The 24,650-nt window shown below is 32.1% G+C and overlaps 1 protein-coding gene across 2 annotated transcripts in view; it reads left to right on the top strand.

Annotated features, from left to right (window-relative positions):
• Window positions 1–2,325: 2,325 nt before the first annotated feature.
• Window positions 2,326–24,650, top strand: part of LOC127737309 (uncharacterized) — a 182,428-nt gene continuing 160,103 nt past the window's right edge. Inside the window, exons 1-2 of one of the 2 annotated variants that reach the window (XR_007999378.1) lie at window positions 2,326–2,420; window positions 2,952–3,078. The gene's annotated coding sequence lies outside the window, so the exon portion shown is untranslated. The remainder of the gene's footprint in view (window positions 2,421–2,951; window positions 3,079–24,650) is intronic. The other variant, XR_007999377.1, reaches the window with a different exon arrangement.

Here is a 24,650-nt window from a genome sequence, read left to right as displayed (position 1 = left end):
ACGTGTCTTTACTGAGTTTGGTCATAAACTGAGATTCATAGCAATACAGGAATAAATCTGCTATTAAAGGGGCGCAGTTAGTGCCCATAGGAATACCTACTACCTGTCGATACATTCTATCGCCGAAACGTACATATATGTTGTCCAGGAGAAAATTTAAAGCTTCAATCATATCTTCACATTTCCAGTAAGTGTATCTAGCATACTTTCCTTTTTCGTTACAGAAAAAGGCTTTAAACGAGTTACAGCAAATAAATTTGTAATGAGATTTTTCAAAAGACCATTTAATTAAATATGAAAACTTTTTCTTGATAAGATTGTGTGGAAGTGTAGTATAGAGAGTAGAAAAATCATAACTGTCAACAGAATTAAAAGGACCATCAAAAGCATGTATTTTATCTAAAACCTCTCAAGAATTTTTAACACTCCAAAAATAATTAATACCATTATTTTCATAAGCTTTATTACAAAAGTTAATAACAAGTTCTTTGATAGTAGTAAGGGAGGTAGTTAGAAGCACTGATAGATTAGTAGTAGAACACTTACTAGATGCGGAGATGAAACGGAATTTAAATGGTTGTTTGTGCAATTTAGGTAACCAGTACATAGTAGGGACTTTCAAATGTTCGGAAGAGGCCTTAAGCTGGGTAGTGGCAGTGATATGCTTGTTTACAATTTGACTCTCTGTGGAGCGTACGGACCTGAATGTAGATGAATTTGTAATTTCGTTTTGGAGAACTTCCGTGTAGTATATGCGTCACACCACCACTACATTATTTGCTGCTTTGTCTGCCGGTACGAACACAAACCTGTGGAGCGTACGGACCTGAATGTAGATGAATTTGTAATTTCGTTTTGGAGAACTTCCGTGTAGTATATGCGTCACACCACCACTACATTATTTGCTGCTTTGTCTGCCGGTACGAACACAAACCGCTTTACGAGTACTTGGAGTTTATTTTTTATTCTGGAAATGGGAATATCATGGACCCTATTACTAATTTCAGAATTGTTTTCAAAATGAGATATACGAATATTAACAGTATTCATAATTTTATTCAAATAACTGTCTAGAGATTTTTTATCAGATTTTTCACGTTTACACCAATTTTTACAGTAGACAGACAGAGCGTCTTTAATGATCTGACGACGCTGTTTCCAATCTATTTTAGATGGAGGACGATATTTCGGTCCTTTCTTAAGAAAAGTTATGACCTCACGGTCTTCGACGATGTTGAGGTCTCCTGTAAGGAAATGACCATAGGAAACATATCTAAAACTAGCTGTTTCACAATCTCAAGTGGAAGGAACATTATTTTCAATATTGACGTCTGATGTAACTGACGTATAATTAAAAATCAAACTTCTGCTGGGTTTTTTATAAGAATACGAAATAATAGGTGGTTCTATATTATCAAAATATGGAGGTATTTGGCTTTGGATGGTAGAGTCATTGAATATACTAGATAAGTTAATAAAATCAATACCTCTATTTATATATTTTAATTTAAGAAAATACCGTTTATGATTTTCAGGTTTATCGATACTAGGAAATAGCCTATGATGACAAAAGGCTGTAATAATACGGGTGTATTCATACATTGGGCTAAAAAAAGAAATTGTATCACACTCCAGAAAAATAGCATATAATTTACTTATTGGTATCTGACCCAGTTTGCATAATACTTGATGTCTGCCATTATTTTTTATTATAGATAACAGATCAGCAAGTGTATAATTTATACGATGTTTAATACGTAGATTACGGTTTTTGCGTTTGCCATGAGACCTTTTATTTCTAAGTCGTTTATCGACAATATTAATGACATCGATTGAAGTTTTAGTTATGTTCCCCTGTCCTAATATTTTGTCATTAAGACCGAGAGGATAAGCTGTTTGAAGTCTTTTTATCCAAAATAATTCTCGAACTTCACGTGATTTTTCAAATTGCTTGTGTGATTCTCCTGGTTGTTTCTGAACGGAATTTAATAAATTTTAGATTGTAATTATGCTTATCTAAATGTTGATATATCAAACTTTTGAATTTTTTAGGTCTACGAAAGCGGTAAAGGTGTTCTTGATTTCTTTTGTAATACGCTCACCCCGTCTGTCCCACATATTGAATACCACACTTCAAGTTATTGTCTATCGGGTAAACAATTAATCATTTGTTAAATGTACAGATAACTGCTCTTTTGCTTTTTGAACTTTTGTCTTAGACAAATACCATTACATTCAGGTGACATATAACATAAAAAAATAAACTTCTCATTTTACATTTATGTAAATCAGTGTTTGTTATCCGGTACTATTTTTTGAACAACAATTTCTTTGGTATGATCGGTCATCAAGACAAATTGGTACAATGGGACTTGTAAAACTGACAATTACAATTTCATTTTGGATATTTATTGTAAACGGTGTGTACAATTCAAAATGCTACACAACACATATTTTTAAAAAGCGATATATAAACATTTACAACATGACATGAGATAATGCTTAATCATTTATCAATTGGTATTGTAAAATCGAAGCAAAACTGGTTTAAATTGTAATTCGATTATAACCTGTTACTATTATTTTACTTTTATTACTTATGATGACATATGATGACAGGTATTTGTTTGCTAAAAAGTTAAGGTAATGTATCGGGAATGCGTTTGAATTCAGCAGTATAAGAAGTATAGTTGTGGAAAAAATATATACGTGCATTCTCTACTCTTCCTCTGATTTTGTATCTGAAGCAAAGAACTGGAGGGCATTTGATTCTTTGTTTATTTCTGTAGTGAATTACTATTTTAGTTACCTTGAATATCGAAAAAAAATTTAAATGTCATGATGATGAAACTTGTTTATTTTACAAATGTTTTTATTTTCTTTTTATCTATCGTCCATAGAGTCGTTATGTCTGCAATATCAGTGTTAAGTCACTTATTGTATTATTTAAGGGTCTTGTCCTTTTGAATACTACCAGTGCTCTGAGTTCCTTGATTTATGTTGTCCTGATGGCTACAAATGTACTGGTAATACATCTTGTGTAAAGAACCCGATATACCCAACCTCATCATCAGGAGGGTTAGTCAACTCTAAACATTCTTTTTTTTTATTCTTTGTTGATCAATTGTTTTTAGATCAGACGAAAATGAAAACACGACATCTTTGTTTTGTATAAAATCGTTCTTTCCATTAACAATCCAAACTTTTCTGATTAGGTTCCATTAATATATCCTCCAGAACTAGAAATTAAAGAAACAACAGACACGGCTTCCTCTGCCTCATTTTTAGACTTATACCTCGAATTTGACATAAGTGGTCATCTAAGTATCAAAATCTATGACAAACAAGACGATTGTAATTTTGAAATTATCAATTTCCCCACCTTAGAAGCAATATACCAACTTCACCTGCAAATGGGATAATTATACATTTCCCAATTCATTCGGTATTCAAGAGCTTGCAACTGCTTCCCAGACTTTATAAAACGTCACCAGTGTCTGAGCACAAAGTTGATTAACCAGGGTTATGTCAAAGAACGTCTCGTCCTTTTTCTAAAAAAGTTCATCGGAAGATACCAAGACCTTGTTGATAAATATTCCGTATCAACTTCACAAATAATACATGATGGTCTTGAAGTATAGATTGAAGTTACTGACGTTGTTTGTCATCTTAATTACATGTGAAAGTGTTCTTTTGTTTGTCTTTGTAAATTATTAACCTCTACTGTTTAGTCCATTTCCACCATTTTCTACATAAGGAAATGCATGTACCAAGTCAGGAATATGACAGTTGTTTTCCATTCGTTTGATGTGTTTGAGCTTTTGAATTTGCAATTTTATAAGAGACTTTCCGATTTGAATTTTCCTTGGAGTTCGGTATTTTTGTTATTTTACTTTCCAATAGACAAATGAGCAATCATCATCACCATCACCAGCAGTATTAACAGCACACACACAAACACACACACACACACATACACTAGCATCATTATCATCAATATCAACATCATCATCATCAATTTAATTAATTTAATAAATACTGTATAATATGAATCGGTAAAAATTTCTTAACTATATCGCAATTATTTAATATAAACGTCTGAAGCAAATCCATGTTTTATATTTACTTTTCGTCCGTTTTATCCTAATTGGAATTATATTTTATACTAGGACCATTGCTGGTGGCATTTTAGGCGGCATAGTTTTAATAGCAGTCGTATGTGACTGTATCTCAGCGGCTATTAGATGTAAGTTTTGTGTGCATTTTTCATAAGTTTTATTTATTTGTATTGTAGTCATGTCATCTAATGTTGTCATTTTAATGTTATATTTAACATTGCCATAAAAGCGGGAGGTTTGGCATGCCACAAAACTAGGTTCAACTTACCATTTTTTTTTTTTAAATGTCCTGTACCAAGTCAGGAAAATGGCCATTGTTATATTATAGTTCGTTTCTGTGTGTGTTACATTTTAATGTTGTGTTTTTGTTGTGTCGTTGTTCTCCTCTTATATTTGATGCGTTTCCCTCAGTTTTAGTTTTTAACCCGGATTTGTTTTTATCTCTATCGATTTATGAGTTTCGAACAGCGGTATACTACTGTTGCCTTTATTTAAAAGCTTGTGAGTTGTTTAAAACTAAATAGCGCATATAATAGGACACTGTTATGTTAGAAATATTTGTGCCAAAAAAGTATTTAGCTTTAATATGCACTGTTTTTTTATGTAAGTGACTTTGTATGTATTTTGAAAACCAGTAATATTGATAAACCCAACCTGCTATATATATATATCTGATAGAAGGGCAAATAATAAATAGTCGCCGGCGGGCAAGTAATCATAAAAAAAATTAGGCGAGCAAAAATGTAAATGACTGAGTCAGTTTTTCATGTCAAAATGTGTGGTGATAAAAGATGTGGAGTGTGCAAAAGCAGAGATAATTAATTAACTAGAGACCGGAACTTCAAAGATATTTAAAAATGTAAAACTGATAGTAATTCCATAAATGGCTTCTTTACATAAAGATTCATCTTTTCAATTTATCATGATGTATTATTTTCTCGTTTGCAATTCGCACAGTCATGTATAAATAAAATGAGAATAAACGTCATTTTTATCATAATATCCAGTAATATTTATTCCAGCAAAGTCGTAGTTCCACGGAGAAACCTAGTCGGCGGAAAGACCAAAGCCAAGGAACAACTATCAAACTAGAAAAACGTTACACATATGCAGCTAAAAACCGCCAGCTAATCACAAAAAAAAACTCTACCGGGTTCTAATTAACTTGCATGGTCAATGTATGTAATCACAAATTAAATATAAAAGACTTGTTATTTCATTTTAAATTAAAGAACATTCTTCTGATAGTTCAAATCAAATATTTCACTATACAACTGTCCCAATGCAGCTTAATTCTCTCCGATGAAAACAAATAAGAGAAATATAGAAATTTAATCAACATTCATAAGTCGAATAGAAATTGACAAAAATACGGCAAAAAAACAATATTCCAATTTATTGGATATCCTTTCGATATACTTCCAATTTATACAAAAACTTTTGGATTTTGAACTAAGGACGACGATGTTAGTTTCTCCATTCTCACCTTAGAGAAGGTATTATTGATATTGGACTTCCAAAAGAGAAGTAGATGATACCAAAAGTATATTTAAACTCATAAGTCGAAAATTATGAAAAAAACGAAAAAAGACCAAAAGAAAAACAACAGTATAGGATGCACTTTGAAAATACAGCTGATTTCACAAACCACGCATCTTTTGGGGAGAAACTTAATATTAATAGATATTCTGTTTTGTTTACCTGCTGGTTCCCAGATATTATCTCTATGTTTCATTTCATAGAAACACAACTTTGGAATTTTACCAGTATAAAGACTGTTGGATAGCGGTCAAAATGAATTTTCAGGAAGACTCAAATTAAAGGGAGAGGTAGTACAGAATTTTGGTATAAGTTTAAATTCTTCGAGGCATATAAATTTTGAAAATATGCCGCACAACCCTATGTTTTGACATTTGCCAAAAAAAAAGTAGTGCATGTGAACTTCTAGGAGATACATTTTTACGAAGCTTCATAGTAAAAGAATTACAATTTTAGCCCTAAAAAGAGTTCATATGGCAAATTGCATTGTATATATATACAGAAGAAGTTCAACCCATACGAAGCACAAAATAAAATTCTAAAAACTGATCAACAAGAACTCCAATAAAAACGGGGGTTCTCCAGAGTAAGTAGATCCTGCTCCACATGTGGCACCCTTCGTGTTCCTCGTATACAAAACCTGCGAAGTCTAATTTGGTCGATCACATTCGTGAAAAAGATAATGGGATTGTTGTAACGACAATTGAAACAAATCCGTCGTCATCTGTGAAACAGATATTTCATAATGGTCATCCCACTCTTGAAAGCGTCGGTTAATTTTTGAAAGGATGATATCAACTTAACAACTTAAAACTCTTGCTTTACTAGCTTATTGTAAGCAGTAACCCTTTTCAAGGAAAACATTATAGAATATTCAAGCGTTGGAATATCGTATCAATTGGGAGATATATACTCAAAATGCAGGCGCTGCTGGAATGCTGCTACATAGAAATGGAAAGTTGAAATGACCTTCTGTGTGGTAAAGTTTTGTTCCCAACCGACCCTCATTGTCAATTTCTAGTTGTTAGTTAAGATATGAGGTAGACCTAATTGGATTTATTGTATCCTTTATTTCAAATTCGATGGGATAGATGCGTTCAACAAATTCATCAAACTTTGAATTATTAAGTGAGAGGACACCATCTATATAGCGGAATGTGAAGATAATTCTAGCTTCTTTAGATTTTTCCTAAGAAGCTCCTGTATGAAGCTTGCATCATTTCAATAAATGAACAAATCGATAAGAAGAGGATCACCGTTGGTTCCCATGGGAATGCTGAATGTTTTTTGAAAAACACGTTCTCCAAACGTAACAAATATATTGTCAATTAGGAAATCAAACATTTGGATTTTGAGAGTATCAGAGAATGTTTTGTTTGAATCAGAGTGGTTTTATTTGTACAAAGTAAGATTTATCTCTTCCTAAGACATGATATTTGTTTCTACGTTGACTATTTTTTTTAAACAAAGAAGGACCAATTCTTTCAATTTGCCTTTCAATTTGGAATGGGGAATCCTTGTGAAAAGGGTGTTTTAATACTATTGCAAGAGGAAAGAGACTTAGATTGTATATACTCTACAGATCTGTAGAATTTGTTAGTATCCACATCTGATTTTCACCGCCCCTGGAGTAGGTAGTTTCTCATTAATGTTTAAGCCCGGCTTTGATTGCTGATAAAATTTATTTTTATGATTTAGAAAGAGGTTTTCATGCAGCACTTGGAAGACCTAGCAATATGACGTTATATGTAATTTAGGTATCAAATACAGTGAAAGAAGATCAAGTTCTTCATCTTCTTTCACTGTATTTGATATACCACAGCTGTCACTCAGTTTATCAAGGAAAAATAATCGTGAAGAATAACGCTAGTCAAGTTTTGCTGTATGATTGTGAAAGATCATGTATCGGATAGTGAATGAAACTAAATACAATTTATCTTCAAACTTTGTGGAAAAATCCGTTGTATAATCAAAAGGCAGAGCAAATCAGAAAAAAACGAATGTGTCTGTCAACAAGAGTATTATTCCTCAATAATGCTGCGCAATAAAATAACGAAAAAATGCAGTACTTTTTTAAAAATTCAAAAGGCGACACATAACACTATGCAAGTTAACTTAGAAAAAAAGTTTTGATAGCATGGTTACATTTCAATATAGCATGTTTAATTTGAAACTAAATCGTTAGTGTTTCAGAAAATTCAGTCAATTGAAAATACCAGTTTGTGCCACGATGAAGCGAAAGAGTAAATCTAAATCAACACCTTACTTAGTTCATTTAGGAGATTCCTAAGCATATAATGGAATTGTTGTTAATAAAGATCCCCTTATGGCGATGTAACATGATTCAAATTGGACTGTCTCTCTTTTACCAGAAATAAATTATCATAAATAGATTATTAAGAGAACAACTATATATTATAGATATTAACGGGCAAAAAAAAAGAAAGAAACGATAAAATATAATAATATGGTGCTTAAACATAAATAATTGATCATATAAGAAAGTGTCATAATGATTGCAATTGAACCTGTTTCAATCATTTTAGCCAATTCTTCACATTTGTAAACATCCGTGTTTTCTAACGAAAACACGATCTTCCACAAGAACAAAAACTTTCGAAGGAAACATGTCGTCCGCTACAGAAGAATTCAATAATGCGAGTGCCATTGATTAGTCTCATGTAGATGAAACGTGAGAATTTCTGCATGGCCATAATCATACATTAGTCTGGTGACTTTTTTTAAATAAATGATTACATTGTACAGAGGAAAGATCATCTAAATCTATGAAATACTTTTTTAATTTGTTTAAAATGATTAAATTAAAACTTAATTATCATCTCTGAATCTAAATGGCTCAACTCTAATCAACTGCACATGACATGTAGGTATAAACATAATATGACTATTTTCATGAAATTCGTAAATCTATAATTTATAACAATTCATACCTACAATTTATCCAATTCTGTTTTAAGTTGAAAAATGTATTAGAAGAATAGAAAATTATCCATAGTCGACGACAACCTAGCAACTATAATTCAAAGAAACCTCTAACAAGGAACAAATTTGATTATAAATATTGACCAATACCGTTGAATGAACACCTTGAACAATGTGGACACAGTAAATTAAAAAAATTCCAATTCTATAAATGTAAAATACATAATTTAGATTATAAAAGAACCGTTTGAAACATATTTCATGAAGATATATATGCAAAACTGAATAGGAAGGAAAAAACGGGATTAATGTTGTGACGTAACGTTTTGCAAGAAAGCAGAAACAACTGCAATTTAGAGTCTGTGACGCAACGTCATTGAAACCCATAGGAACGTCTTGACAAGACCCGTGAAGATTTAATGTTAACTTTGAGGTTTATTTCATTTCCCATTAAAGTCTGTGGAAATTTTTTTTTTCGCTTATATTTTGTGTGTCAAATGAGGGTTTTGATCTTTCATGGATCACTGAACATATGTTTTAGCCTGGTTCGCATTATGGGTTTCCATGACTTTGCGTCACAAAAGCTAAATTTAGCTCGAATCTTAGAGAGAAAAAAAGGACAGAGGCCAGCATGAATAAACAACTGCTATTGTAATATCGTATTGATAAGAACAATATCGCATTAAATAAAAAAGAACTGAAGTTCTTATGGATAAAAAGAATAAGTTTGTAGGAAAAAATCTTTTTTTGGAAATAAACAAATGTGACCGCCGCCTATATATTTGTATTTAGGTAGCAGTATTAATCAGTTTTGTAGAAATAGACCACTTAGGGGCTATAATAATCCAATGAACTATTTGGGTGACATTGGTATTATACGCAAGTATAGATTATCACGTCTGTAACACAGGCGCATAGGGAATGAATCCCCCTTTTTCTATTTTTTTTTTTTTTTTTTTGTCTTTTTGGAATTTTAATTTTTATCTAGTAAATATTCTTTAATATTTTAACATTTCCCTTATTCAATGTTTTTTTGCTCTTATCCTGAAGATTACAATAACAGTAGTATATATATGATGCCCCTCTGTTCTTATTTTCCACGTGTAAAATAAGAATAGAAGGGCATCACATATAAATAAATTAATAAACAGAAGTTAAAATATTAAGTATATTTACACAAAAAATTTAAAAACACAAAATAAAGATTCAGAAAAAGGGAGTCCATTCCCCAAACGCCTGTGATCCGTAATGAAATGATTTAAGTACTCCTGGGGCCTGTTTATCGAAGCTGTTCTAGGATCTGTCCTGAGACCTATCTTAGGAATAAATTAAGATAATGTTAGGACCGACTTACGACATGTCTTAGCATGCACTTCGAACCTATCTTAGGACTACCTTAGCTAGGATGTCCTAACCGCTGTCCTAAGTGTAAGCGTAAAGAAAAATAGGATTTTAAAAATCTAAAATGTTTAAGAATGCATAGAATTTCATAAGTAGTGAATATAATTATAAGATAAGAAATTAAAAATATTATTAGTATTATTTTAAAGATAATAAATAATATTAATCTAATAATTGTACATTCAATCTTTATGAAACAAAAACGAAAGCACAAAAAATGTAACAACGTTTTATTTAATAATTAAAATGGAATACGTTTACAAACATTTATGCTATATAACTCAGCAGGTAATAGTACTAGTATTACATTCTATTCTATTTCGATAAAGACTCTAAAGTTTCAAGATTATGTCCGTCTCGGACAATTTGTTATTACTTACCAATTAGTACGCAGATGTGAGATTCTATAAGAGCTGATATATTTATATTCAGGTGTAATATTACTGTTACTAATTCATATTATTGCATTAAATTATATAAAATACTACTATGCTTGTATCTTTATTAGATATAATTTAAGATGTTTGGAAATTACATTAAATGACGAATAATTTCAGTATTTGAGAGGTTAGGTCATACACTGTGTGACGTAGTTCGGTTCGACATATGATGCTTTTTCATTAACCAATCAACTTTCACTTTTGGTCTTCAACAATTCATGTATATCTTTCAAGAACCAATCACAAGCCAACACGTATATACACGTTCTTATCCCGCACGATTTTAGCATACTCTTTAGTGCTTAGCAAATTTCAAAGAAACAAGATTATTGCTTATAGACATCATCTCTGAGAGGATTTTTTTCGAAATGGAAAAAAACTTCTAAAAAACGAGATGGATGTATAATTTAAATATACCAAATAGACATACTTATAGATATCTCTGAGAAGATTTTTTCGCAATCAGAAAAAACTTCTAAAAAAGGAGATTGATTATTAACTATAATACACCAAAGAAATTCACTATAGCTTATATCTCGCAATTAGAGATTATCAGCAAACCTATCTCAATTTGAATCTGAACTAAGCATGTCAATTCAAACCTGTCTTTTTTAAAGTCTCGAAAGAAAGATCTTGGCCCATAAGACCCCATACAAACTCATAGACGTACGCTATTACATATATAAGAATAAGCACACAAGGAAGACTAATCATCCAATTATGTCAAATAGAAAGAATAGATCGTTCAAAGCTAGGGATAAGAAACGCAAAATTGCTAAAAATAAAGAAAAAAGAAAAATATACAATATAAACCGACAACATAAGAAACGACAATACAACACGGAAAAAGTACAGAGAGCTGCAAAATATGTTGATATATTCACAAAAGAAAAACTATGTAATGCTGAAATTCTACTTCTAGCGAACAGACTTAAATTCATTCCTAGTCCAAATCTTCGAAACGCTAAGAAAACTCTCATAAATGACTTCAATGAACTAGCCCGTAAAATGAGATGCAAATATCATTTTGATGATGGATCTCACCAATACAATCGTCATCCATTTCTTTCCAAAAGTGGTTATAAGCCAAACTGGGCTAATAATGCAATTGAAAATTACTTATTTTCAACAAGAATTGAATTGGAAAAAAATACAAATCAAATTATTAAGGACAACCTGCCTAAAAATGAAAACAAAGCATTGCAATCACTACGTTCAAATGATCGTATCATTATCAAAAAGGCAGATAAAAACTCCTCAACAGTTGTTCTTGACAAAGAGCTATATATGAAAATGGCAAAAGACCAATTAAATGACAATGTACACTATGAAAGAATTAACGAATCTTATACAACGGAAATACTAAAAAGTATCAACACTATTATTCATCGTCTACACAATGAATCTTACATTGATGAAATTACATTTAAGTTTCTCATAAATGACCAGGGGAATAGATTAGGGAGACTGTAGTTCCTACCAAAACTTCATAAAATTAATCAATCGGATAGAGAAAAGATTAAAATTGATATCAATCAGTTATATAGACATCCCAGGAAGACCTATCGTATCCTTATGTAAGAGCCCATTGGAAAAAATTGCACAATATATCGATTATTTTATTCAACCAGTTGTCAATCAATTTTGGACATACACACAAGATACAACCTCCTTCATAAACAAATGGGGAAAAATAAGAGCATCTGTGGACATATTAATGAGCTCATTTGACATTTCAAGTATATACACCAAATTACATCATACTGAATTTGTTAATGCAATCGACAGAGCATGGCCACTAATAATGCAGTGTAAATTTGACATCCCAGTGCCACCCAAAAAGGCTATACTGGAATTACTTAAAATTGCCCTTGCAAATAATGAATTTGAATTCAAGGGGCAAATTTTCAAACAGAAAATTGGGGTTCCTATGGGATCCCCAATGTCGCCTAGATTAAGTGATATTAGAATATACGAAATCGTTTCTGAAATATTGAAACGTTTTCCATACTCGTCTGACATTTCTCCTCTTTCTGTCTACAGAGATGACGGATTCTTATTATTTAAAGGGAGCGAACAATCTCTTAAGGAATTTTCCCAAATTGCAAATAGTATTCACTCACTATTAAAATTTACACATGAAATCTCTAATAATCAAATACAATTTTGGATGTGACAATATTTAAAGGAAACCGATTTGAAACAGAACAGATATTAGATGTCAAATTATATCGCAAACCTACAGATAATTACCAATACTTAGAGAAATCGTCTGCTCACCCAGCATCCGTATTCAAAGGATTTATAATTGGTGAAATTACAAGGTTCAGTAGATCGAGTTGTAACAGAGATGACTTCGACACACAGATAGAACTATTCAAACAAAAACTTACACTAAGAGGATACTTGGAAAATGAAATTAATCCATTGATAGATAAAGCACTGAGAAAAAACAGACAGATTACATTATGTTATAAAACAAGGAATAAACAAAACTGCCCACCGCTAGTTCTAGCAACTAAATTTAATCCACTCCACTCTTTAAACAATTGGGAAGACGAATAAGAAAACATTGGCAGTTGATTGAAAATGATACAATTGCTAAGAATTTATTTCCCAGACCACTTATGATTGCTTATCGTAAACACAAGAACGTGAAGGAGTACTTGACCTCGGCAAAATTATAATCACTGTAAACAATTAAAAAGTAATTAGATAAGAAAGGACAGAAAAATAATATTGATATTGCAGATTCACCAGGTGTCATGCCCTAAATATACTTCTTCATTTGATATGTTACCACAGCAAGAACTAATCGAATTGTAATTACATAGTAATTATAATTATACAAGGCTAGGGTACCTGATGAGGATTTACGGCCTTGGTCAAAAATGACCTAAATGATATCCGAAACACCAAGTGCAGCTTAATCATTTTTTAATCATTGAAAATCGAAGACTTCTACTAGATTACCACACATCATTACACATAATAAAGCATTGCCTATATGCAAATGAGAAGGTCAAATCAGGTTACGATAGAAGTAACCACAAAATAAATGTATAGTATACGCAGCATAACTTTAGAAAAGTCTGTACAGAAATTATATATACGAACACGATATATATTTCACCTATTGACAAAGGTGTTAGTATGTTTTGCTCGGATTGGTAATGAACACGGCTTTTTATAAAGTGCAAGTTAGAGTCAGCTATCAGCAACATAGTTAAAGTAAATACCGGTTATCCTTAAGGTAGAGTTATATTTAGTTTTAGATTAAGATTAGGGTGATGGTTAAGAACAAGACTAAAATAAATAAATACATAAATAAAACAAAACGTCCATATTCATACGACCTTCAATTTATTTTACCCTCAATTTTAGATAGGCTACGCATATGCTCGTCATGTTTCGTTATTTAAAAGAAAAGAATGTCAACATTGAAAAGTGAAACAAGGGAGCCATTTGGAAGAACCATTTCGTTGACTGATTCGGGCAACTACAAAATCTCATACAGGTAAAACGATGATTAACAAAGGTTTTTAATCTTTGACATAATGTCAAACAGTCCTAAAAAAAATGTCATTACACGATTTCACGAGCTTGTCTGTTGGCTGTCTATTTATATTGATATTTATGTTTATATCGGACTATATAACCATCGGCAGTCTATCTCATCTGGATGTTTAATTATATGGCATCTAATCTTAAATACGCACGAAATGCTGATACGTTATAAAAAATCCAGGCTAATTGTTTATTTTGAAAATATGGTAATTTGGATAAACGTATTTGAATATAACAAATCAAATATGAGAATTTTGGTCAAATCATTCGACATGAATTTGACAAGCCATGCACTGTTAAAATGGTGTTTAGATCATAAACACATTTTTTGTGCACTTTTTTACACGTTTTGTTTTAAACGTGTCTCAGTTCTAAACATGTTTAGGGCGTCAATATGTTTAGGATCGTGTTTAGCTTAGACATTAGTGTTTTATTCCAAAACACTTTAATTATAAAACACATTTAAAAGTGTTTCAATTCAAAACATGTTTACATTTAATATGCTTACTGGGTTAATGGGTTTAGATATTAAAAACAATCCTACAAGTGTTTATTTTCTAAGCACGATTTTTACAGTATGCCCCTTTAATTAAGGGTAATGATAAGTTTCTGGAAAATAATAGTTAAATCTTGGTTACTGAAGATTTTTATAAAGTTTTGTAATGATATCTTCGGACGAATATTTCTATTTACCGCCTAGTTAACCTGAGACATAATCCAATCACTGAATAATTATTATAATACTTATAAACGAGCAAATAACTTTTCTTTACATTTAAATCACCCAAACCAGCTTCTCTTTTCACAAAAAATCTAACGATTGAAATTGATCATAAGTTATACCAAAATGTTCATAACTAACGAGTAATTTTTTTCTTAGGATTTTTGTGAAAAGAGCCACTCGACGTTTACGCTTTACTTACCTTACACTCAGCCTTAACTATTATGATATATCATTTTGGTTAATTGATTGATTGATTGATTGAATGATTGATATTTGTTTAATGTCGGTGGAAAATATTTCATGCATATTCTAGACGAAATAACTAATTTTGAGGTTGTATGAAAATCACGACACACTCTGTTAAATTGACGATACATGTGACCCGCCATGCCATTTCATGCCTATGGAGGTATAACGTAATTGATAGGAAAACGCCGTTAAAGTTATATTCAAAGTAAAATAACAAAAATACCGAACTTCAAGGAAATTTCAAAACGTATCAAATGGAAAAATCAAAAGCTCAAACACATCAAACGGTGGAAAACAACTGTCATATTCCTGACTTGGTACAGACATTTCCTTATGTAGAAAATGGTGGATTAAACCTGGTTTTATAGCTAGCTAAACCTCTCACTTGTATGACAGTTATATAGCAGTCCATTATATTGACAACAATGTGTGAGCAAAACAAACAGACATAATAGGTGAAAAAGTCAAAAATTGGGGTACAGCAGTCAACATTGTGTTATAATCTTAATCACTATAAAACAAAGAAAAACAAAATGGCAAATAGACACTCTATAGACAAAGTTCATAAGCATAAATGAAAGACAAGAATACAAAAATGACCATAGCACAATAACACAATGGCGAGATGTATAAATACCTAGCCAACCCAAAAGTATATACCAAAAATGGACTTAACAGTGAAGAATAAAAATATACAAAGACAAATAAAAAGAACACTTTTAACACGTGATTAAGATGATAAACAACGTCAGTACCTAGAATCTATACTTCAAGACCATCATGTATTATTTGTGAAGTTGATACGGGATATTTATCAACAAGGTCTTGGTATCTTCCGATGAACTTTTTTAGAAAAAGGACGAGACGTTCTTTGAAATAAACCTGGTACATAAACTTTGTGCTCAGACACTGGTGACATTCTATAAGTCTGAGTAGCAGCTGCAAGCTCTTGAATACCGAATGAGTTGGGAAATGTATATCTCATATGCATGTGAAGTTGGTATCTTGCTGCTAAGGTGGGGGAAATTTAAAATTTCAAAATTAAAATCTTCTCGTTTGTCATAGATTCGGGTACTGAGATGACCACTGATGTCAAATTCAAGTTATAAGTCTAAAAATGAGGCGGAGGAAGCCGTGTCTTTTGTTTCTTTATAATTTCTAGTTCAGGAGGATATATTAATGGAACCCAATCAGAAAAGTTTGGATTGTTAATGGAAAGAACATCATCACTATATCTGAATGTGATATTAAATGATCTGGCTTCTTTGATCTTCTTGTTTCTGACAAGTGTCTGAAGGAACTCCGACTCATATGAAAATAAGAAGAGGTCGGCAAGGAGAGGCGCACTGTTCGTTCCCATAGGAATGCCGACAATTTGTTGAAAAAGTTTGCCTTCAAATTCAACAAATATGTTGTCAATAAGAAACTCCAGCAAACTGATCACTTGTTCCTCTGTGTAGCATGTTTTACCTTTTTGTTCACTATTAACAAAATATGCCGTATGGTATCCCAAAGCAATAAATTTATAGCGTATGCTACCATTTTTATATTGAAAAGCATTTCTGGATTATTTCTTTTGGACGATTTTTCAATTTCACATGGGGAATGGCGGTATACAGGGTTGAAAATCAAAAGTTTTGATAGAATTAATTTCAGAGGAAGATCGAGATTTAAAATTATCCAGAAGTTTTAATAGATTTTTAGAATCTACATATGGTTAATACCACTACGCGAGTAAACAGTTTCAACGTATTTCTGAAGACCCTCTTTCACTGTGGACTTATTTTTTGTCAACCTTATGGACAATTCCTTTGTAGAACATGCAGATGAGCCGGCAATGTACCGTTGTTTGTACGTAATTTGTGAAGCTTAGGTATCCAATATAAAGAAGGTAAGTCCTCAGATTTGCTGTTCAATGTAATGTTCATTTAAGCCATGTAATGATTAGCCAAAATTTCATCCTTGTAAAATGATATGTTTTTGTATGTGAGATTACATGAGTGCTCATTTATTTTTAATTTTTTTACAAGACAATCATAGTAGTACGATTTACATACAAAAACAATATTATTTGAAGCTTTGTCCGCAGGAACAACAACATGTCTATCGTGAAGAGATGATAGACATATCACAGCTTCTTTGTCTGTAAAAACGGACTTTTTTCGATCATTCACACAGTTTTTCAACTTATGAATTCGACATTTATCAGAAACCTGATTGATTTGACCCATTCTGACAAAGTGTCCAGTTCAACTTCTTCTCGTTTAGCCCATGCTCTGGTGCAGTCCTCAATGGATTTCATTATTATTTTGAAGTTATGGTTCCAATTGATGTTTTGGGGTTCTCTGAACTTAGCACCATGAAATATCACCTTTCGGAGATGGTCATGTTGAATTATGTTTAGACCCCCAGTAATAACATGACAAGAGGGACTGTAAATATAAAGCGAGTGCGAACAGTCACATGCATGTCAGAGGTTTTTTTTAGGTATTCTTCTAAATCAAGGTCCTGTAATATTGCTTATAGTTCAATACTTTAGGTGCAATGATTTTGGTGTAACTGTAGGATACAATAGGAACAGACAGATTTTGAAAATGAAGTAGAATTTTAAATGTTACCTCTTTGTGATGAAGAACGTTGCTGATGTTTAATAGCATCAATTCCTTTTTTGGAAAAAACGAACAGGAAGGAATTTCCTCTTTTCATCATGTAAAGGTTCCGATCTTACTTGTTTAAAAAGACGGAAAAGAGCTACATCACATATTATACTGACCAGTCTGCATATTGGAGCAAATGTATTTATCCATCCCTTGTCAAGTACATAATCTCTCAAACATTTTAGAAAATTAACAGGCAGTGAAAAAGGAATAGTGCTAATGTAATGTAACCCTAGCGGATGATGAAGATGTGAAAGAGGATCATCAAAGCTCCCAGAAGGCGATCTAGATTTGGACGACTTTTTTACATTGGGCCAATGGTAATGTTATTTTCCATGACTACGCTCGGGTCTTAATTTGGTATTAAATAAGCTCGTTACATTTACATCACTGCAGGCTGGACTTGAAAAATTTCCTACTACTTTGATGTTATCATTACAACCATATGGCATTGCAGTACCTAGTTCCCTTATCCAAAAATGTTCTCTATCATTTCGGAAAGGAGTACTCAGTATTGGTGTGGTGATAAATTTTCTCGATGATGCGTCCTTTCATAGATAAAGAAGGAGCATGGTCCGGTTGATTAAAATGGTTATAAGGCACCCTGAATTGCGGGTCTTTATTTTCAGACCGTGTTGATCTTTTCTTTTACGCAAAGTTTGTGGAGTTTCACCAACATAAAGTAGTCCAGACAAAGTACATTCAATTCCGTAAACGACATAATCCTTGGAACAACAGTCCAGAGGCTCAAAAGATTTTGTATAATAAGTTTTTCCTGTTAAGTTACTAGTGAAATCAGGAGCCGTGATTAACATATTACATGTCTTACATGTGCTCCTCTTTTTTTTATGTTTACAAGTAAAAATGATATGAGTTCATTCACTTGTAGCAGGTGTCTTTACACAGTCGAAAATATGAACATTACGTCACGTTTTGTAAACATACTGAATTGAAAGTCTCGATGATTTTAAGCATTGGTGCATTGTACATCACTTTTTTTCTACTGAATAGTTATCAAATATCAATTAAAAATGCTATACATATACTACATTCATTTTGTCTATAAAACCTTACCAATGATACGATACTCACTATGTATTCACCAATGTATGTGTAAAACAGGAACACCCAATAATAAGAATACAGATATACACATTCCTGAATGTATCCTTCCGCTTTTTAGGGTTATTGTATTGAATATGATTAAATCTCTTTTCAAGTATCGTATATTAAGAATTACTTGTGTACGTTAAAAAGGCTAACAAAGCTTGCCTTTAGACGTGAGCAAATGAAATTAGGAAGTAGAACACTCATTAAATGTCCACGCGAAAAGGACAAATCATTACTAATTTAGAGTATAAGCAGGTTATACAGTTCTTAAAATGTCATGAAAGAACATTTTAAAGAATACCACAATATTATGTTGTACAGTTATAAAGTCCAACTGCATTCAGCTAGAACTTTGACAATTAATATTCTTGAAAACTTAACTACTTTTTCAGTTTTCGTTTTTGTGTGATATTTCAACTTAAGACTGTCTCCAATTATACATACTTTTCCGCGCTATTGCCTACATAAACTATTTAAAGTATTTTAGTTTCCTATATATATATCTTTATCTCTCAACAAACCATTTACAATGTTCCAATATTAGCAACAAATCAACATAAATGAGAGAGATATAACCGGAAGAAAAGTGACGTTATGAAGTTTTACTATGATTCGCCGCAAAGTGCTTTATATGAACTCTCGTTTTAGAATGAATATTTCTATGAACTCTCGTTTTAGAATGAATATTTCTATGAACTCTCTCCATATTTTGTGGAAAGACCTATTGTATTTGTTCTGATTATTTTTTTTCTTTTTCCGCCAAATTTCAAAACTTGTTTTGTGGTTTCGCAAGATGTCGCATAGATTTTTTGCATATGATATCGAACAGTTATTGCGCTTTTGAGACTGACCCTGTTTAGTCGAAGACTTTTTATTGTAAGAGTTATCTCCCCAAACACTGTTTTCTTTGTAGTGAGATCTCCTCCGTAACCGTAAAAGACAGCACAAATTTATTTTACTAAATTGCTCGTTATATCCTAAAGATGATTTGTCAAATTGAACCGAATCAATTCGTAGACTCTATATGACAGTTATTTCCCCTTTTGAATTGACATAAGTGATATATCAATGTATCACATGCATGGTAAGTAATACAGACCTAAGGTACGTGTATTTAAGGTCCTGGGTTCATAAAAAAAAATTTGAGGTCAAGGTCAAAGGTCAAAGTCATGTTCTTAATTTTGACTTTTCATTGTTCCGATATCTCCTCCGTAACCGTAAAAGAAAGCGACAAATTTATTGTACTAAATTGCTCGTTATATCCTAAAGATGATTTGTCAAATTTAACCGAATCAATTCGTAGACTCTATATGACAGTTATTTCTGGGTTAATCAAAATAAATCTGAGGTCAAGGTCAAAGGTCAAGGTCATGTTCTAAATTTTGACCGTAACCGTAAAAGAAAGCGACAAATGTATTTTACCAAATTGCTCGTTACATCTTCAGGATTAGGATGACCATTTGGACCGAAGCTATCCGGAGACTCCATATGAGAGTTATTTCCCCTTATGCATTTGATATAAGTGATATGCATTTCTAACTGGTAAACCATAAGTGATAGAGACCTAGGGTCTTTTGATTTGAGGTCCTTGGTCCAAAAAAACAAAATTAGGTCAAGGTCAAAGGTCAAGGTCATATTCTAAATTTTGATGTTGGCTTATTTTTTCTTTTTTCAAAAACCATATAAGATATCGACAACATATTTTTACTAAATTGTTAGTTGCGACATGTCCTAACACATACATTTTGGTTGAAAGGGTACGCTGAATTAAATGGGAGTTTTCTCCCCTATTATATTTAAAATTACGCGTATGATGATATAATTCATTAACCATATATAATGAAGACCTAGTGTATTTTGTTTTGAGGTCCTTGGTTTATGACCTTGAAATTGAAGTCAAGGTCATAGGTAAATTTGACGTTCTAGATTTTCACCTTTGCTTTAAATTCATATTTATACATCATAAAGCCATAGGACTTTGTGCATTAGGTTACAAGCCATATGACTTTGAAAAAGCAAACATAAGTGACCTTGTGTCAACCGGAAGTGGCTATTGTTTGTACTTATTTCATATAAAAGTATATAGAACAATATATTTTTGAAAGCAGTTTCAAATAAACTATCAAATAATGCCGGAAATGACATTTTTCAGACCGGAAGTATCAAATTACCTCCGTTATTTCAAACAAAATTGTATAGAAATTATATATTTTTGGAATCAGCAAACAATAAGCTATCATTTGACACTGATAATGACATTTTAAACCGAATTTTAATATTTTCATATCAAAATAAATCTTTAGAAGTGGAAAGACTTTCAATTGTTGAGAACAATTGGTTTTTAATTCTTAAATATAATGCTTCTTTATTTCAAATACCCAAATATATTATAGATTTCAGTAATTTACAACTTAATCCGATGGCAGTTAAAAGTGCGAAAGATAAGATATGTATCTCACACTCAACTACAAAAGAAGCAATTATCGCTATTTCACTAAGTTTAGCCGGAGGACAATAATCCGATTATCATTGCATAAGATTGGACAATGATAGATATTTTATGAGAACGTTTTGTAATATTTTAATATCCTTAACTTTGAATAAATGTATGTTTTGTAAACTGTTGCTTGGGCAGTCTTCCCCTAGCTTTTAAACTGTACACTTGTGAATAAATTTGTATATACTGTATACGGTCTTGCGTTTAAAGCAGCCACAGTGTCGATTATAGACCAGCAGACTTTAATGTAACCCGTACCGAAATTTACGGGGTTATAGAAATGTCAGCCCGGATCACACAACCCTTTATTAACAATTTTGATAAATTTACAGTTTCGAAAGTATTGATTTTCTTTTACAGGTCATAAGATCTCCAAATTTAAGTGTACTTGGACGTTTTGAAAAATTTTCCGGAATTAATAAATTTCGTATGTTGGCAAATTTCCTGCATGACAATATGTAATAAAATTCGTCCCCAATTTCATTCAAATCACAGAATGTGCAAATTCTAATTTCACGTTGGATATGTTGCTATCTTCCTTGTTCGATAGGTAGCTTGTGATTTGGTGTCCTTAACTTGCAGAGTCAATTATTTCCTTGGTTTCTAAAATATTAAAATAACTCTCAAATTCAAGTTTGTGTTTGAACAGTCGGTAACAAAGTGATTTTGACAATTTTTCCATTTCGTTATGCCAATTTTGTTCATGTTGATCTTTCATACTTTGAACAACAGTTTTTACCAACCATCCCTTGTTAATAAAAAGTTGTTTGTTCCATACATATGCCAATCCACAATTATTGAGTATACTCATAATACTCAACAACCATGGAGACCCTACATTATTGACAATATTCAATTGATAAATCAGTTTGTATGTTATAGAGGACAGTTTCGAACTTTTACCCTCAATTAATGTTGTCCATAAGGATACAATTCTTGTTTTTATTTTCATTTCGAGAGGAAACCTTCCAAGTTCTCCATATACCATAAAAGACGGTGTTGACGATTTAAGTTGTAAAAGCATCTTACAAAACTGTAATTGAACCCTTTCAATGATATCGTTGTTACCTGTTCCCCATATTTCGCAACCGTACAAAAGAGCGGGCACGACCATTTTATCAAAAGGTCTAACTTTATTTTTTAAAAAGACAAATTATGTAATCTTCTTAGCTTTAAAACCTAATACATGGCTTTTAGGCCTTTACGACAGGCTTCTTCCATTCTTTTTTAAAGTTTCCATTACGGTTAAGTAAAACTCCAAGATAGTTAAAATACTGTCTCTATTATGCTTCCCCTAAATCGAAATTTTATTCCACTTTTCTTCTTCTCGAAAATATTACTGTTTTTGTTTTGTCTACATTAGCCTTTATTTTCAATTTTTCGCAATAACTAGAGAACATATTAAACGTTAAGTGATTATGCAAGTCAGAGGGGGTTTCAGCCATAATGACAGTATCGTCGGCGTATAAAATATTATATATATTATATTCCATAAGAATGCACAAACCTTTAAATAGACTTATTCAGAAGGGATATAGTTACGATACTGTTGTCAAATAAATCAAAGACAAAAACATAAAACATACACTGTGTCAGATGTAAATACTGAAATAAAAAAACAACAAAAATGCCTACCATAAAAAAGGGGAATACGGAAATACATATTAAAACAAAATATTAAAAATTAACAATCTTGTCTAAAATCATGCAAAACAAGCAAAAACCCTAAAAAGGAATACAAAATAATGCATTAAAAGTAGATACAAAACAAGTAAAAACCCGTAAAAGAAAAAAGAAAAATCTTATTAAAAAGCAATGCGATAAAAATGAGTTTTAAGCTGAGATTTAAAGCACTCTAGGGACTTGCATTGTCTCAAACTATTCGGGAGATTGTTCCAAAGAAATGCCGCTGCCCAATCAAATTGTCTTTCGCCGTACGTCTTCGTCCGCACTTTTGGAACGGTAAGTAGTTGTCTAGCGGCTTGATAACCATGTATACTTGCATATCGTCCGCATAGCAGTGATATGTCATACCATGACGACGGCATATTTCACCTATTGGCTTCGAGAAAAGACAGTACAATTTCGGGCCTAGCACTGAACCTTGTAGAACACCGAATGTAAGATGACATTTCCTCGATGTAGTTGTTCCAATCGCTACACGCTGATGTCTATCCGTCAAATACGACTTAATCCATTCAAGAGCGCAATCAGTTATGCCATACGTAAATGACAGACGTTCCAGAAGAATTCTGTGATCTATGACATCGAATGCAGCGGAAAGGTCCAAGAGCACTAATACCGCTGATGACTGTTTATCTAAAGCCGCATTTATATCATGATTTACTCTAGCTAATGCAGTTTCAGTTGAATGGCGTGGTCTGTATGCTGATTGAAGTGGAACACACAATAAACTAATTTCATTGCAAGTTTAAATTACATTTTCTAAAAAAAAGCAAATAGCTGTTTTAGTACATTTGAAACGGTGTTCAAATAGGCCGTTAGAAATTACTCAGACCAATGAAATGTATAACGTGTCTTCTGAAAAAAAATGCGCTCGTTAATCAAAACATTGAATCGAATATCCTTATGTAGGTATGCAAAAAGATTCATTACACTGTTGTTTTAACAAGTCTGTTGGCAGGACGTTTGCTATCAGTATGTACTGGATAAATATGCAATAAGCCCATTGTAGACCAGGTATCTCCGTAAGCCTGGAAATCTCATAGCTAGTCACATATACGATGCCGAAATAACGATATACGACATAATAAATTGATATAGTAACATATCAATATTTTTGCACACCCCTTATCGGCCTCCACGGTTCAGTATTCAGGAGTTTTGAATTTACGGATTGTGATTTAAATATCCAGTAAAACGACATAGTGGTTCATTCGAGAAAATATTGTCTATGGTACAACATGAGCAAATTTTTCTGTAAGTAGTCAAATATTTATTTCTGCTTGTTCTCATTACTACTTTTATTATTTTTCTTTTGATGCTGAGCTTGCAACAAAATATGAAGCAACACATTTTATGCAATATAAGTGATAAGACAATAATGTGCCTTCAAGGGATAGGTTTAAAGAAGTAACTAATCCTAAGAATGTCTATATTCTATATAATAATCTGGACACTGCAAGGTTTGTTTCCCCATTATGGTTTTGAGGAGCAATTGTAAAGATGACACATTTGTCATGAATTGCACTGTAGTCAAGTAGACAATGCAGGTTTCCATGATAGCAACTCATATTGCGTCTTAAACTTTAAAACTCTTAATATGAAGTTTTGAAGAGATATACTAAATTAGAATTAAAATATCGCATGAACACCCTTTTGACAAAGGCAAACACGCAGGGCTGTTTAGCATCTCTTTATTATTCATAAGCAGTTCTTGATTAC

Source organism: Mytilus californianus, unplaced genomic scaffold, assembly GCF_021869535.1.
Source record: "Mytilus californianus isolate M0D057914Y unplaced genomic scaffold, xbMytCali1.0.p SCAF_4, whole genome shotgun sequence".
In the NCBI taxonomy this organism is placed as follows: Eukaryota; Metazoa; Mollusca; class Bivalvia; order Mytilida; family Mytilidae; genus Mytilus; species Mytilus californianus.
The sequence above is the reverse complement of the archived record's forward strand: the minus strand, read 5'-3'. Positions and strand labels throughout refer to the sequence as shown.